Here is an 11346-nt window from a genome sequence, read left to right as displayed (position 1 = left end):
TGGATGTTTATGAATATGGACAGATTTATACATAATGCATGTTTATAAATCTTTCATGTTGGGGACTGTGTAATATGATGGGAATTGAATTAATCCTTATACTTTATCTTAGTCATAATACGTCTGCCATAATCACCACAGGTTCTCAGATTATTACCTAGTTTAGGTATTAAAGTTTAGATTTTGTGTTAATTAGCTTTTAACATTTAAAAAAATGTAACACCAAAAAAAAAGACTTGTGAGAACAGGAAGAAATATTTATTTGCTCAACCGATTTTCTGTATTGGATTGGATGGTCTGAAAATATCTGTACCTTACTGAATCCCCTGAAAAGGTGGCAACTGCCACAGACAAACATCATAAATTGAATGTGAATAAAACCACTTTATCTTCAAGTGTCCAAAAATGTCCAGACAGTTTGGTTCTTTGTAGACTAATTATATAATATGCTGGACTGTAATCTTTTCTAAGTAGTGGAATCTTTTCTAAATAGTGGAATGGCAAGGTGAAGTTTTCATCTATGAGGACACCCAAATGTCACTTTAAAAAATTGTGTGACATAAATTCTGGGTAGTAACTAGAATGGGTAGCAATTCTTAGGGTGAAAACTTGAAAGCAGATTTCTTAAAAAGACCACTTTTGTGAATGTAAAAACAAAATAGCGTAGTGTTCTTTGTCTTTCACCCTCTCAATTTTTTTTATTTTTCAATGGGAGGTGAAAAAGATAAAAGGTGCTTTCATATGCACTTGAGAATATAAGAATAAGGAGTAAAGATAGGGTGGTTTTGGAACAATTTTAAAAGATTTTTATCCCTACTACAAGTAGAAGCACCTTAAAACATTTTTTTTCTTTTTTTTCTTTTCTTTTTTTTTTTTTAACAGAAGTACAAGGTGTGTAATTTTTAAATAACTGAACATCCTTTCATTTTCAATCAACCATACCTACCTTGCTCTTACAGTACTTAAACCTTAGACATGAAAGGCTGTTAGGGCACACACAGTCAAGAGTACAAGAAGTCCTGGTTTATGTAAGCTGAAAATAGTGCATCTCTGCAGAACAGTGCAAAGAAGACTTATTTCATGCTGTGAAGCTACACTAAAAAGGGAGAATATTCCTTCTGGAGGTGAGCAGAAATACCAACATATGCTGTGTGCCTTTTGAATTACTTGAAAAATCCTTTTGCTTCAAATGCAGCACCTTGTCTGAAGTCAATGGGCTTGCACTTACATATGAGTGAAGAACTTGCATATGACATTCCCTTTTCCCATACACCATTCTGCAAAGATCAGAGTCTCCTCTGATGTAAACGGTGACTGATTTTCTGTGAAAAGGTAAAGGGAAAACTTAGTATTGCTTTTCCTTCCCTCCTCTCTGTCCTCCCCCTCGACGATGAAAGAGTGCCTGAGGAACAGAGCTTGAAGGGCTGGAAAACTGAAAAGGGTGTCTAATTTGTCCCAGACTGGACTTCTTTTGACCCCAGTGTTCTGGACTGTGTCGTAAAGGGGAAATCATTTAATAATTAAAAAATAAATAAAAAAAAATAATTAAAAAAACCCTTTTGAAGTGTAATCTCTGAATAAACAGATATGTATCTTTGCTGTGTCTTTGCTTTCACTACTAACAGTGTAAATTGATCTTCCTTTTCACTACTTGGATAAGAAAATTCCCATTTCATGCAAGGAATTATAAGACTTTTAAGAACAGAGGTAAAGCTGTATCAATATATGTATGAAGGCATGTGCATCCTTTCTCCTGTAAAAGTGAGGCTTTTACTATATCTGAAGTTCTGTTGTATATAGTTCTGTATAATATCAAATCATAACATACTTCACTACAAGAAAAAATGAGAAATTAAAGTATTCAACTGCTCTCATTCACTATTTGCAATGCTAAATGGTTTTAATTTCAGTTTTCTTAACTAGAATGAAATGTAGCCCACAATAATACTATACAGTTTAAACTTCAGAGATACCTCTCGTCTAGTAAAAGATGTCCTTGCCCATGGCAGGGAGTTGGAACTAGATGATCTTTAAGGTCCCTTCCAACCCAAACCATTCTCTGATTCTGTGATATCATACTGACAGGACAAGGTCTCATTTAAAAACTATATTTTAATGTGAATAATCTTCTCTTACCTTGACATATATGCTCTGGTTTAATGGCACTGAATGTAAACATTGCAGAATATTTTCTATAAAAATGAAGCCCTAACCAGTAAATGTTTGCTAGGCTTTAGATTGTCTGTTGTTTTCCGATAGAATTAGTAAGTATTGTAGATATCTTACCAGCTCTTTTATTACATGTAGCATGATACAAAGACATAAATTATTTAACTAGAATCAGTAATATATTTTCCAGGTAAATATGATATAGAAATGTTACCCATGGACAGACTCACTATCTTTCTGGCATGTCAGATTTCTCTGGCAATTAAAGTTTTCAAAAAGTAGTCAATTTTTCTGTTATTGCCTTTAAAAGAAATCAGGGACCCAATGACAAAATAAATACAGGGGATTTGCACTCAGGGTAGGTGGAAGATGTTCCAGGAGCCAGCTTTGTAACTGTAAGCAGGATGCTGTCACTTGGGATGCATGGTTTTCATGCTCAAATTTGAATCTTGACGCTGCTCTGTGCAGGCTCATTGCATCAAAGTCGTTTCAAGTAAATTGATAACTCTAGGCCTACACTTACATGTAGATAATGATTAAGATGTGGATTGAATTGTAGTCCCTGATAGGCTGTTTTCTGTCTTCAGTCTCTAGGCTCACAACTGTACCTATCCCTATTAGAGGATGTGTTGTCTCATGTAGTGAAACTCTTTGATACTGTATCAGGTGAGAGCAGTAAGGAGTGTACCTGTCAGCTACCCTGACCAAGGCTCTTATGAAGTAGTAAGTAACCTTTCTTTTAGGGAAAAGCTCCTCTGGTTGCCAATTCTGTTTCTGATAGTCAAGCAGAAATTTCTTACTGGAACCGGGAGACTCAATGAAAGGTTAATGAATGTAGAATTTTCCTGTCAAAAGTTTGGGTCCTGGGAAATTGGCAGTTTCTAAGAGAAGGTCATGATTTTGAAATGTCTCAGTAAATGCTCTTCATTGATACTTTTAGACATACTTCCCATTCTTATTTTGTAGCTGGTCCATGATAGCTTACTCTTTAATGCATCTGAAATTTTTATACCTTCTTATTGCATTTAATTTAAAAAATGAATGCTTCTGGTCTACATTGAAGGCAGAGAGTATCAGATGTTTTGAGACTACAGACATTTGTTCTGCTGTTTAGATGGAGGAGAAGCAAGAAATAAGATTATATTTTTTTCCAAAAATCAGAGATAAAAAGGAAGAAATAAAAAGTCTCCTTCATCAATTAAAATTCATTTTTAAAATATAATTGTTTTTCAGGTCTGTCCAACATTTTTCTCTCTGTTCCACCTCTTGTGTTTCTTTTTTTGTGTTTCTTTTCTATATACTATTACCTGCTCACCATTTTACTTTTTTCACATGCCTCTGCTTGTGATACAAAGGCACTGAGTTCTGGTAGATGGGAACAAGCTTCAGGATCCACAGCTTATACTTATTTTTTGAAACTGTTTTCATCACTTGGCATAGCAGTGAAAGAAGCCTGTTTCTATGGTGTGTGATATGTATCCTCATCAACAGGAAAGAAAGAGATTTATTTCTTTCACGGATTAGTATGTCAGCTTCCTGGTATGCTAACCTGGGACCCCCTACAGGCACCCAAAGAGAGTTTTGGGGTTTTTTTGTCTGTGTTGCTTTCATATAAAAGATACCTTATAGGCTTTAAACATAATATTATGTGGTAATACTTAGATTTGTAAAATTTAACTTCACATTTTGAAAGAGTAGCAGATGGAGCAAAACCAGGAGATGTTGAGAAACAATGTTATTCAGGAAGTGAACAGAGAGCAATCTCACAGTGGAGGGCAGGTATCTGCAGTAGTAGCCAGTTTGAGGCGTACTATATGCTCATCTAGAAAAAAGGTCATCAGGAGTAGTCAGCATGGATTCACCAAGGGAAAATGATACTTGGCTGATCTGGTAGCCTTCTATGATGACATGGCAGGACGGGTCAATGAGGGGAGAGCAGTGGATGTTATCTATGTTGCCTTCAGCAAGGCTTTCGACAGTGTCTCCCACAATATCCTTGTAGGTAAGCTCATGAAGTGTGGGTTAGATGAGTAGACAGTGGCATGGATCAAGAACTGCCTGAATGGCAAAGCTTAGGGTGTGGTAATCAGTGGAGTAGAATCCATTTGGAGGCCTGTAGTCAGTGGTATTCCCCAGGGATCAATAGTGGGTGCAGTCTTATTCAACTTGTTTGTCAATTACCTGAATGAAAGGGTAGAATGTACCCTCGGCAAGTTTGCTGATGATATGAAACTGGGGGGAGTTACTGATATACCCGAAGCTGTTGCTGCCATTCAGTGGGACCTTGATAGGCTGGAGAATTGGGGTGCATTGGGAAGAGTGCGGCCAACAAGTAGAGAGAGTGATCCTCTGCCTCTACTCAGCCATACCTAGGCCACACTGTGTCCAGTCCTGGGCTCCTCAGTACAAGAAAGAATATTTGTTGCTTGCAGAATTCTTCTGTCACCAAGTTCAGCCACAGTATACTCTCCTGAGCTCAGGTAGATTCTTCAGTTCTAGTGTACAACTTGATAACTTTCTTCCTGTGAAAGCTTTGCTCTGTTCATCTCTCCAAAAGTGATAATTAAATGGAAAATATTCCTGCTCATGCTGATAAACTGTAAAATAACTTCTATTTTTATTACTTTTGTTATTTTATAAAATTTTCAGGCTTTAATTCCTCTAGTCTTGGATAACTGAGCAAAAATGACAACCCCTTTCCTTTTATGTTTAAAAAGGTGAACAAATTTAAGTTTGATTTATCACAATGCACTATTTGATATTTGTGGTCATTTTTTTCCTTTTTTTTTCCCCTCTAGAAATCATGTAGAGAGTACAGCTTTGCAAACAACTAAGTCTAAGAGGCTGTGGGCTGGAGTCACTGAAGTCAGTGTGGTACAAAGCTCCTGAAGACATCCATTCAGATGGACATGGTAGATTCAAACATGCCCAATTCCTAAATGACTAAGTTCCTTGCTGCTTGTTGAACCACTTGTCTTAAACATTTATTTCCCATGTATGTTATTAGAAATACAAACCTTGAAACTAAAGATAATTGTCGTAATGGTGCCTTGACCATGTAGCAAAAAACTTAATGATTCTTTGCAGTGAAAAAGAAATATTCTATTCAAAACTATCCCTATACCAACCTGAGTTGCTGGATGCATGTATGAGTCAGTTAAGGAAGCCCAGAAGAACTCGGGATGATTTGAATTTACTGACTTTCAGCTTCCAGCACATTTATTTTTATCATTTGCTTTAGTAGTGGCATTCATTGCATGAGAGAACAAGTTGGTCTGAACATATGCAGGTGTCACAGAACTGTTGTGATTTGTGTTTCTGTAAATCAGTGAAATCCCATTCAAAGCAAAGATGACATATAGTAAATAAAAGCAATTGTTAGCTGGACAAATCAATTGAGTTAGCTGATCTGATTAAATGTCATTTTTTTATGGATGATTCCAAAGGCTGATACTGCACTAAACAGAGGTGTGTGTTTATAAGGATAAAGAACATCTTCAGAATGCTCATTTGTATTACTCATTTATAAATGAGGAAATGTTAGAAGGAAAGTGAATATTATTTTCTCCTGGTTTATTTTAGATCTCTGGTGGAGTAAATGAATATTAATTTGAAATAAATTAAAAAAAAATTCTTGCCTGATGCAGACAATCTCTTTTTTCAGCATAATAAAGAGAGTTCAACCGCAGTGACATGCAGCACTTGATCTAGAGGAACTACTAATACACCCAGGAGGTTTTCTATATGCAGAGGCAGTACTGTATTTCAGCTTCATACTTAGACACAGTGGAAATAGATAGCATATTCAATTACACTTATAAAGGAAAAGGGTGCAGAGCTGAAGCTCTGCTTCCTGTCATCCACATGAACAAAAGTTGAATTTGTCCTTTACGAATGACAAAGAACCTTATTCTCCTATTTACTCCTTGTAGTCTAGATCCTTGCAGTTTTTGGAAAGCAACTAGATGCATTCCTAGTTTTGTGAATCTATTCATAGGAGGAGGGTCCGTGGCTTTTAACCAGGGTAATTTTTTTTTTGGTAGTTCTTTTAGTCTGGTGTTTGAGATTCCTTCATGACAGCATTGGATTCTTGCTGGCATTTCAAAATGATACATTTATATGTTTCAGCTGGGAAAACAGTGGTCAGTTCAAATTGTTATTTCCTCTTTGGTATGACAGCCTGCTGCTCTGGGAGTAGAGTTAAACATCTGCATCTAGACATTTGTTGAAAAAAATTTGCATAGTTCAGTTTACATCCTAGAAACACTCAACAACATTATGCTGAAAATGGGGACAAATAATTAAATAACTCACAAAAGAAAATTACATGATATACTGAATGAATGAGGGTTGCATCTCACTTGATTAACTTATATTCATGTAAATGAGAAGCAGGTCTCTGTTTAGAATTGTTTTTAGTTTAAGCCTATAGTGTTACTGGCATGCATGACAGAACATATTTTAATTAAGCTATCCACAGAATTTAATTTAAAAACTGTCTTTTTGAACAGATAATAACCATCCAAAATAAAAAAAAAATAATTCTGGGAACACTACAAAAAAAACAATATAGAAAGGGAAAAATTTAAGTCAATTGTAATTCTGGAGCTTAAGTAGATATAAACTGGAATATGTCCATATGAATTCTGAGGCAGAAGTGACCTATCATGAAAATACCACAATGTAATTAGCAGCTGTAGTGACAAACCCATGAGGTTAGACAAACAAGGCAACCAGATGGTGCTCACAGTTCTGCATATTCAATCAACACTTTTTATGTTGTATCATAAACTTTATTCTCTGTTGTGAAGGACCACATGATTTAGCCTTGACAAGCTTATGTGTTAATATGCATTATCAGGAACTACTGTTGAACCTCATATGCACTCATTAAACAAAATGACAGTATCACATACCTACTAAATGTAAAATGCAAATGTTGAACCATCACTAACAAAAAGGAAGTTCTTTCTTTTCATTTTCATTAACTGTGGAAAATCAATAGATGTTGTTAAACAGTGGCCTAAATCTCTGCCGTACCCAACTGTAATATGGTCTGTGAATGTGAAGGGTCTGTTGGTGCAGATATTCAAAGGTTTGCTTTCTTTCATCAGCTCAGGATCTCAGGAAATTTTAACTTTAAAAGCAGGTAATGTTTACTATTCTCTCTTGCTCTTTATTATGCATTTTGCATCCTTCCATCACTGTTCCTTCTGTAACAATGGTACTTTGAAAAGCTTCACCATGTCACCAACTGTGCTATTTTCAGTCTGGAATAACATTTTTTGTTTGTTTAACACAATTTAATTCAGATAGATGTATTGAGTAATTATAGTCTGTATATAGAAAATACCATAATGTTTAATTTTAAAATTCTCTATGATTACTTTTTTTGCAGACATTATATATCAAACATGCTTCTAGCTCTAAAAGGCAGAAGCATTGGGTACAGTCTCAAGTGAACCCTGCTTACAATAATCTTAGGCTAGACCGGGCCTCTTATTATAGCTATTTCTGAACAGTGAACAAGGGGTTGCTGGTTTCTTTTATACTTGAGTAAGGGCTATGAAAGCCACTGCTTATTTTCATAAACATAAAAAAAAGACATGTAAATGTATAAGTATGCATATGTAAATACTGAGTTCAAAAGGTCCATTAATGAAATGAAATTCATATGGCTATTGATTAATCTTTAAAGATGGCATATCTCTGGCAAGTACCAGAGATATCTGCATGTGAGATTAAAATATCCCATGTCCACAGTGCTTTCTTTTGTATCAATATAAGTACAAGCATACTTTCTGAGTGCATAAATCCAAGTAACTGCAAAAACTTCTTGCCTGGAGTGCCAATGACTCATTTTGTCATGCTTAAGGTGCAATTAATAATCCAGGATATTGAAAGAAGAAATGCAATGGAGTCACTAAGCATATAAACATGTGATTGAGGGTCATTCATCTGATAAATCCTTCTAAAGAGTTTTAGAAAACACTATAGAAACAATTTCAAAGACATTTAAACTGTTGAGAAATAACAGAGTTGAATTTCTCTCTGGCTACCAAAAATAAAGACAAGGATTGAATGGTCAGCTTTCACAATGGAGAGATTTTACCAGTAAAATGACAGATGGATCTAAAATGAGGTCTGTATCATGCAATGATCTTGGTATCATAAATTGCATAACTTCAGGTAAGATTACATAATTTCTCAATAAAGCAAATTGCTCAAGGTACAGGCACTTGCAAAACAGTCCCCAAAAGCTCAACAGAATAAATGAGAAATTTCAGTTGAAATTTAAAAATGGCAAGTGCCCAGGAGGTTGAGTTGAACAAGACCTTGGAGTCACTGTGGGTAGCTGTCTGAGGACATCCACTTGGTGTGTAGCAGCCATCAAAAAAGCACAGGAGAATTATCTGGAAATAATGGAAGATGAAACAGAGGATATTATTATGATGCTGTGAATTCATAATGCAGCTTAAATGCTGAATAAATTGCTGGACATCATTTCTCAAAAGAGATGCTGTAGAACTGTGAGGTATAGAGATTTTTAAGAAGTATGATCAGTAATACAGAGAAATTTCAAACATCGAGCAAGCTGGAGTGACTAAGACACAGCTTTCAAAGAGGATGCATACAGAAAGAGCACAGCACAGGTTTATATAATTTTGTACCACGTGAAGAAAATCTGTAGGGAATTATTAATTTATCTGCTTGTAGCACAGGATCTTGGAGTTTGTAAAAAGCAGAAAATTTAGAAAGTAATGTAGCACTTTTTCAGACAACAAAGAGATTAAAATCTTCTGTTAAGTAATTTCCCAGCTCATATGGGGCAAAATTATAAAAAAGGAAATAAATACCAGTGTCAGCCATGAGGATGGCTCGAAGAATACCTGAACTGTGATTGCCATAGCTTGGATGGGAGAGGGAAAATACAGAAGAATCCCAGTACACCTCCTGTTTATAGTACTATTTTAGGAAAAACTTCTGCTATTACTCACTTTCAGAGTAGGACACAAGGTTAGGGTTTAGTCTAGGGGCTAAGATTGGTGCTACTTACCTAGATGGGTCATTAAGGTTATCAAAATCAAATCTCTTTTCCTGAAGTTCCTCAGTAAACTTCAACTCCACACTGTAAAAAAATATGTAAATACTTGGGGGGTCTAAACACACATTTATTTTTTTTCTTAAGAGTAAACATATTGTGATGCCAGGACTAGAAGAGAGATTCTGTTATATTTTCTTGCAGGAAGCAGCATTTTATGGGGCAATAGGTGTGATTCTAACACAGCTCCTCTAACTTGTCATTACCTAGCCTTACTCTGAAAGAACAGTTCCATCAATTGGTTCAGTCTTGCTGTGTCCTTGAACAATCCCTTTAAAAATATTAAATTTTCTCAGAGAAGGGAATTCAACATACACAGTGGTAGAAAATCCATAAAATTGGTTTTTTGTTTGGTTGTTTTTTGTTTGTTTCTTTCTTTCTTTTCCATCCCTAGGTATTACTGTAATGGTCAAGAATTAAATTAACATGGCAATTAAATAGCTTTTTCAGGCTTATCCAAAAGTTTTTGGTGAGTTTTGTGATTGAAATGATTTGTGTGTACAGTTACGTATTCTCAGTAAGTTAACTATTCTGTGGGCACAGGTTCCGGAATCAGTGTACCCACAAATACTTACTTCATCTTTAAGAAGTGAATCTGCAAAACTGTCCCACAAGTCTAGCAACATTTGGCCCCATATTCTTCCATCTCCAGGATGACTAAAAGGGAATGGAATTTCAAACAAGCTTCATACTTTTTAGTATGCTCTCAGATTAGACTGAGACTACAGAAACTCATATTGAATTGCTTTTACACCATCAGGTTAATATCTGAGTTGAGTTTCTGAAACTTGATGGATTATTGTAAAACAAATTCAGACAAGAAATAGCCATCTCAATTAAAAAACTGAAAGTATTCCTCTCTCTTGAAATTCCAGTCTGTTTTATCATGCCCTGTTAACATTGTTTTGTAGAACATCAGGCCAGAGTAATCAACAGGCTTGGTGACAATCCATCCCATGGTCCTGGGTCAATGACTAACACACCCATCTTTTTAAATTTATCATGTATCTACTTTACATGCACAAGTCAGGCATTTCAATATCTTTCCTTTTCACCTTTACATTTTTTAATTAAAATTTCATTGGGTAAGGGGAGGAGAGAGAGGGGTCCATCACTCTTAATAATTAGATACTTACATGTAGAGGAGGGACAGCCATGGATAGGATGTCTTAGCCTCTGACTCATTTCCATGAATATGTCACTCAAATAACATGTTACTGGAGCATTTGAACACAATGACCTTTGAGATTTAAGTGTATGAATTGTGAGCTATTTGTACACACAGGCAAACTATCACTGGAATTAAACTACTCAATAAAGTTTAATTTATCTTAAGGATAAATCAAAGCTCTTAGAGGATAGGTCAGAGGTTTGCAGACAAATGTAGAAGGGCTCTTAATAAGCAGTTCTGGAGACTAGAAATGCATTAGTTCCCTTTCTTATCCAGTCTCAGCCCATGATGTCCTACCATGATTGTCCTAATTTATGAGATATCATCAAATAGGAGAGCAATCTTTTTTATTTTCATAATGTTTTTGTGTTTCTATAGCAAAAACCTCAAAGGTGTGCAAGCAAGCAACTAAAATAATCTGTGCTCTGTGGGGCACACTCAGCACAAGAGAAATGTTCTGATTCAAAGGAAGGAAATGCACGTACTCTGTGGCACTGCTTTCCAGCATCTCATTCCCCAATCTGTATGCACATCCAGGGTTGCTCCATCTCAGGTGCAGAATCCGGCTCTTTACCTTATTGAACTTCACAAGGTTGGTGATTGCCCAGTCCTCTAATTTGTTGCCCCTCTCTGCAGGGCCTCCTTGTCTTCAGGGGAATCAACGGCTCCTCCCAGTTTTGTGTCATCTCCAAACTTGCTTAGTATCCCTTCCAGTCATGCATCCCAGTTGTTTATGAAGATGTTGAAGAGCACAGGGCCTAAAATAGAGCCCTGTGGAACCCCACTAGTGACATGTCACAAGTCTGATGTCACCTCATTCACTGTTACCCTCTGTGCTCCACCCATGACCCAATTGCTCATCCACTGCATGATGTGTTTAACCAGTTGTGTGCTGGACATTTTG

The 11346-nt window shown here is 36.1% G+C and overlaps 1 long non-coding RNA gene across 1 annotated transcript; it reads left to right on the top strand.

The window, feature by feature from the left end:
• Positions 1–914: 914 nt before the first annotated feature.
• Positions 915–5786, top strand: LOC116786112. Its single transcript, XR_004356827.1, has 3 exons — positions 915–1124; positions 2757–2892; positions 4968–5786. It is a non-coding gene; the product is annotated as an uncharacterized LOC116786112 (long non-coding RNA).
• Positions 5787–11346: the final 5560 nt, after the last annotated feature.

Source organism: Chiroxiphia lanceolata, chromosome 4 (genome assembly GCF_009829145.1).
Source record: "Chiroxiphia lanceolata isolate bChiLan1 chromosome 4, bChiLan1.pri, whole genome shotgun sequence".
Lineage (NCBI taxonomy): Eukaryota > Metazoa > Chordata > Aves > Passeriformes > Pipridae > Chiroxiphia > Chiroxiphia lanceolata.
The sequence above is the reverse complement of the archived record's forward strand: the minus strand, read 5'-3'. Positions and strand labels throughout refer to the sequence as shown.